Source organism: Oncorhynchus tshawytscha, linkage group LG30 (assembly GCF_018296145.1).
Source record: "Oncorhynchus tshawytscha isolate Ot180627B linkage group LG30, Otsh_v2.0, whole genome shotgun sequence".
Lineage (NCBI taxonomy): Eukaryota > Metazoa > Chordata > Actinopteri > Salmoniformes > Salmonidae > Oncorhynchus > Oncorhynchus tshawytscha.
This window is the reverse complement of record NC_056458.1, coordinates 27,004,894-27,011,195: the sequence shown is the minus strand read 5'-3', so window position 1 is coordinate 27,011,195 and position 6,302 is coordinate 27,004,894.

Here is a 6,302-nt window from a genome sequence, read left to right as displayed (position 1 = left end):
AATTCACCCCTCTGTATTATTTTGAACACACATCGGAGACTGCTGAGTGTGAAAACCCCAGCAGTGTTGCAGTTCTTGACAAACTGCTGCGTCTGGCACCTAGTACCATACCACGTTCAAAGGCACTTAAATATTTGGTATTTTTCATTAACCCTCTGAATAGCACACAAGGCCACAATTGTCTCAAGGTTTAAAAATCGTTCTTTAACCTGTCTCCCGTCCGTCTACACTGATTGAAATGGATTTAACAAGTGACGTTCCTTATGGGCCAGGGCCCAGGGGCTTTAGCCCTGAATGTTACTGTCCCCGCTACAACAAAGAAAAACTTGATTACATGTCATTTTGTCCATTTTATTGAAATACTGTAGAATGACATGAATTCCTTTCTGAGTAGTACCAATATGGCAACTGGTGGCTTCAAAGCCATTGGCCAATACATATAATCAGCAATCCAGGGTTTATATACATCACATAATAAGGGCATCTGTTTGGAAACATTTCTCTTTATAACTGGACGGTTTCTCTTTTTTTTTTTGTGTGTTTTTTTTGTTTAATTTTTTGCTCCTTTTTCTCCCCAATTTCGTTGTACTATCTTGTCTCATCGCTACAACTCCCGTACGGGCTCAGGAGAGACGACAGTTGAAAGTCATGCGTCCTCCAATACACAACCCAACCAAGCCGCACTGCACAGAGGAAACACTGTGCACGCTTGGTTAGCGTGCATTGTGCCCAGCCCGCCACAGGATGCGCGATGAGACAAGGATATCCCTACTGGCCAAGCCCTCCCTAACCCAGACAACACTAGGCCAATTGTGCATCGCCCCATGGACCTCCCGGTCGTGGCCGGTTACGACAGAGCCTGGTCGCGAACCCAGGGTCTCTGGTGCCACAGCTGGCGCTGCAGTACAGCACCCTTAACCACTGCGCCACCCGGGAGGCCTCCACAAACTTCTTCATAAACTACAGTGACAAATGTTTTTCTGCCACAGTCATTAGCATTGTTTTCCATGAAGAACATACTTTTTACTTCAAGCTGTATTGCATTGCATAGTGGTTTTCATCCCTGGTCCCAGAGGGCCACACTACAGCACCTGCAATGTGAGGACCCCTAGGACCAGTTGTGAAGAGCACTGAAATATTTCTACAGTTACGACAAAGCAAATTCCAAAGTCCATTTAAAAGCCATGTTCTATGTGCATCAGGGCACTGTCACTTAAAGCACCTCGCTGAACGGTATCATTTCTCGCACCTTCATTGAACTACAGTGATGTAGGGCATCCTTCAGAGGTTGTCCACCAGACTCTCTGTCCAGCCTGCTGATCAGAACGGATGTGGTGTGGAGTTCAGTTAGAAACAGGAAGCTCGTTCTACTCTCCCCCTTAACAGCTCTGTCACAGCAGCCTGTCTGTAAGTGGAGCTGTCAGTGAGATGGAGGTGGCCTGAAGAGGCTTTACTGAAGGTGAGAACAACACAATACATGTACTTCTATTGTCTCATGTTTAAGAGTGTAGGAGCAACTTGGTTGGAGAAAGATAGACTATTTGAAGGGCTTCAATTTTAGACGCATTATGTTGTGTTATTTTCATCCTCTTCATCCTGATTTAATTATAGCTTTCAATAATGTACCACTTCAGTTTTGAAATGTCAAAAAGATCAACCAGCAATCATGGATGATGTTCAGCTGAATGTGTGAAAAAGAGTATGATGTTAAAGTTTAGTGCAATTAAAACATGGTAACAATGTAACTATTTCTGTTTAACTGTATACATAAGGCTAAATGTTTTAAAGCTGAAAGTGTTCTTATCTTCTGATGCAGATACTGTATCACTGAACTAACAGGGATGTATTGAATACAATACCATCATCATTTGTTCTTGAAAACTGCCAAGACTTGACACAATGGCATTTGGCTATAGTGCTGTGGTTATCTGTAGGCTTAGGTTGTTTACAGGAACACAAGGAACACATGAATACAACCATTTATACCAAGTGAGGGGTTTTCTACATTCTTTTTAAGACTAAATTGGGTGAGCAGGAGATTTGTGCCGTTACAGCTGAATAAGGAACAAGTTTGGCCAACACCTATGGAAGAGAGAAAGCAGTAATACATTCTAATAGGGATACCAAACAAATATTCTAAGTTCTTTTTAGTAAAGTGAAAAACAGCAGTAAGCAACTGTTCTTGGTGAATTACCTATACAGATGAAAACTATGAAGGAAATACCTTAGATTATCCCAAAGAAAAATGCATTGTTGTGCTACTTTTCCCCTTTAAGTATGATAGCCATCTTCAGCCTACAAGGATCTATCCTCACTGTTGTGTCTGTGGCATCGCTCAGTGTTTTCTCCGCTTTCTGCCTGTGGTGCAGGAGGAAAACCAGTGAGTAGCACTGTATTAAATATTATGAAATGTATTACAATGTATTACATGTTACACTAATCAACCTGTACAATGTCATGAAATCAATTTGTCATGTAGCACTAAAGGTAAATCAATATACTTAATTCCTTAGTTTGCCACTTTGATTTGTGAAATAATTGTACAGAATCAGTCAGTGTAGTGTATGTGCCATTAAATACAATTGTCCTGCTTTTCCTCATCTGTAGAAATAATACATGAAGAGAATCAAATTTATGACCCTCAAACATTGTAAGTATAACATAAACATAGATATGAAATAATTGATGAACTGTAGGACCGATTGTGATCTTATGGATATGGATATGGTCAATATTACATGAAAATGAGTGTATGTATTTTCTAATGTGAAATTCATAAATTAGGAATTTTCTATCATTCATAAAAGAGCTGTTTCTATTCTAACATTACAGTTTAAATACATGTTGTAAAACAATTTAACCTCATTATTGGCTAATATATTACAATATGATTTTACATCCCGTAACTCTACCCACTCCACAGCCAAAGCGAAGGTAACAGATTTGCAGTAATGCGATCTCAAACAGGTAAACTGACATTTTGATTCATCATACCTTTGAGTCAGTTTCACCTGCAGGAGTAGCCTTATTCTACTTAAAATAATCCAGAATTTAAAAAAATGCATTTCACAATTGTCTTCAATTATTGTGATATCTCGTCTCATACTGAATGATTGAATGAATCTAATTCATATATGTGGCTTTTGTGCTCATCAACAGCAAATGACATGTTCTCACTACTGAATCGTTCTCTATTGAATGTCTTGGTCTTTTGTAGTCACACGATCCAACCAGATTAAAAGAGAGCTGCCGCCAACACCAGTGTAAGTAACTTTACTCATACATGAAGGTCTTATGCCCACCCTGCTTTTGTCTTGTATCAACATGACAATTGAAATGTTCCTTAAAACCGGATGGGTGGCAAAATATATACCTGTACAAATATGAATACAAGCAAACAATAGCTTCAAATAAATTGGAGAAAATCTAAAAAAAAGTTTGGAGTTCAGTTTTTCACATTCCAGCTCACCCCTTTTGGTTCTTACATGTAATGACCACAGATTTACTTCTGACCACATATTAGCTATGGTCTGTTTTACCTTCGGTGGCCTCTCAGCACTTTATCATTGTCACCAGATATGCTAGTAACAGACAACAGATACTCTACACTCACAATAAATACTTTAATGTATTTTATTTTACAGGGAACCAATACCACAAGGTACGTTGTATGTATTTGTTAATGTACAATGAAGACCTTTCCATTGACTTCTATGGTGTCAGTGTCTAAAGAGTCTGTAGACAAAACTTGTTGACAAAACTGAAACAACTGGACCCAGAATATGAACAGTCATTCAAGATTACTACCATTACATATATTTCAACATGGTATGTGTGTAATACTATCTTGTAATATGTACAGCTGTGAATGAGGAGCAACCCAAGTATCAAAACATTGTAAATGATAAACACTATCTGTTAGTAGTTGTATTAGGTATATATGAATGCAAACATTTCAATTTAGGAAACACTAGCTAGGTTTCCATCTAATTGGAGACAGATTTTCGTGCAAATATTCAAAATTCTACATACAAACATATGTTGTGCGTAAAAGGCTGTGCCTGATGACATAGTGCACATAACAATACCTTTTCCTGTTAAATTCCTATGTACCAAATAAAAAAATACAAGTTATATGGGCTTCCATGACATTTTCAACTCGACTGATGGGTTTCTCACAAAAAAACGTTTTGCTTTATATAGTGAGTGCTCCCACTGTGATGTTGGCACATGCGCTCTAGCCAGCAGCTCGCAGATACAGTGCGGGTATAGCCAACATGACAATATTATTATGGACAAAAGAGCCAGATTATTTTTCTTAGTCAACAGTAGTCAAGCATCTATAATTATGTCACCAGAATAAGACCCTCGATATTTATTGAAAAGAAGCATCAAGCTCATCACTTTGCATTTTAAACACCTTGTGAAGTTCATCATAATTTATTTCATCTGTAGCCTAATTGTCACTTGAGTCGTCTTGAAAATGACCCAAGGTGCAGCGTGGTGAGCGTACATTTTTCTTTATTTTTTAAATGTCACCAACAAAACAATAAACAACAAACGTGATGTTCCGTAAGGCTATACATGCATCAAACGAGACAACAACCCACAAATGAGAAAAGGAAAAAAGGCTGCCTAAGTATGATTTCCAATCAGAGACAATGATAGACAGCTGTCCCTGATTGAGAATCATACCCGGCCAAAAACAAAGAACCAGAAAGCATAGACTTTCCCACCCGAGTCACAACCCGACCAAACAAACATGGAGAATAAAAGGATTTCTACGGTCAGGGCGTGACACTAATAAACTGCATGCTTTCCTGACGAGTCGTAGTGGGAGTCATCGCGTGGCTCCAAGTTTACTTCTATATGATTGTTTTTTATATCAATATTTCGTCATAAAAGTGTTTCCACCGAAATGTCTTGGATAGATCATTTTATGACACAAAAATATCCCACCTTTGTAAAGTTTACTGATTCTTCAAAGTAGCAAAATCAAATCAAATTTATTTATATAGCCCTTCGTACATTAGCTGATATCGCAAAGTGCTGTACAGAAACCCAGCCTAAAACCCCAAACAGCAAGCAATGCAGGTGTTGAATCACGGTGGCTAGGAAAATCTCCCTAGAAAGGCCAAAACCTAGGAAGAAACCTAGAGAGGAACCAGGCTATGAGGGGTGGCCAGTCCTCTTCTGGCTGTGCCGGGTGGAGATTATAGCAGAACATGGCCAAGATGTTCAAATGTTCATAAATGACCAGCATGGTCAAATAATAGTAATCACAGTAGTTGTCGAGGGTGCAGCAAGTCAGCACCTCAGGAGTAAATGTCAGTTGGCTTTTCATAGCCAATCATTAAGAGTATCTCTTCCACTCCTGTTGTCTCTAGAGAGTTGAAAACAGCAGGTCTGGGACAGGTAGCACGTCCGGTGAACAGGTCAGGATTCCATAGCCGCAGGCAGAACAGTTGAAACTGGAGCAGCAGCACGGCCAGGTGGACTGGGGACAGCAAGGAGTTATCATGTCAGGTAGTCCTGAGGCATGGTCCTAGGGCTCAGGTCCTCCGAGCGAAAGAGAGAAAGAGAGAATTAGAGAGAGCATACTTAAATTCACACAGGACACCGGATAAGACAGGAGAAGTACTCCAGATATAACAAACTGACCCTAGCCCCCCGACACATAAACTACTGCAGCATAAATACTGGAGGCTGAGACAGGAGGTTTCAGGAGACACTGTGGCACCATCCGATGATACCCCCGGACAGGGCCAAACAGGAAGGATATAACCCTTTGCCTTGATGATATCTTTGCACTCTTGGCATTCTCTCAACCAGTTTCATGAGGAATGCTTCCACTGGTCTAATGTCCATTACTCGTGTTTCTTAATCTAAGCAAGTCTCTTCTTCTCATTGGTGTCCTTTAGTAGTGTTTTCTTTGCAGCAATTCAACCATGAAGGCCTAATTCATACAGTCTCCTATGAACAGTTGATGTTGAGATGTGTCTGTTACTTGAACTCTGTGAAGCATTTATTTGGGCTACAATCTGAGGTGCAGTTACAGAGGTAACTCTGGGTGTTCCTTTCCTGTGGCAGTCCTCATGAGAGCCAGTTTCATCATAGCGCTTGATGGTTTTTGCGACTGCACTTGAAGAAACGTTCAAAGTTCTTGACATTTTCTGGATTGACTGACCTTCATGTCTTAAAGTAACGATGGACTGTCGTTTCTCCCCCACCTTGTCACAACACAACTGATTGGCTCAAACGGATTAAGAAGGAAAGGAAAGAAATTCCACAAATTAACTTTT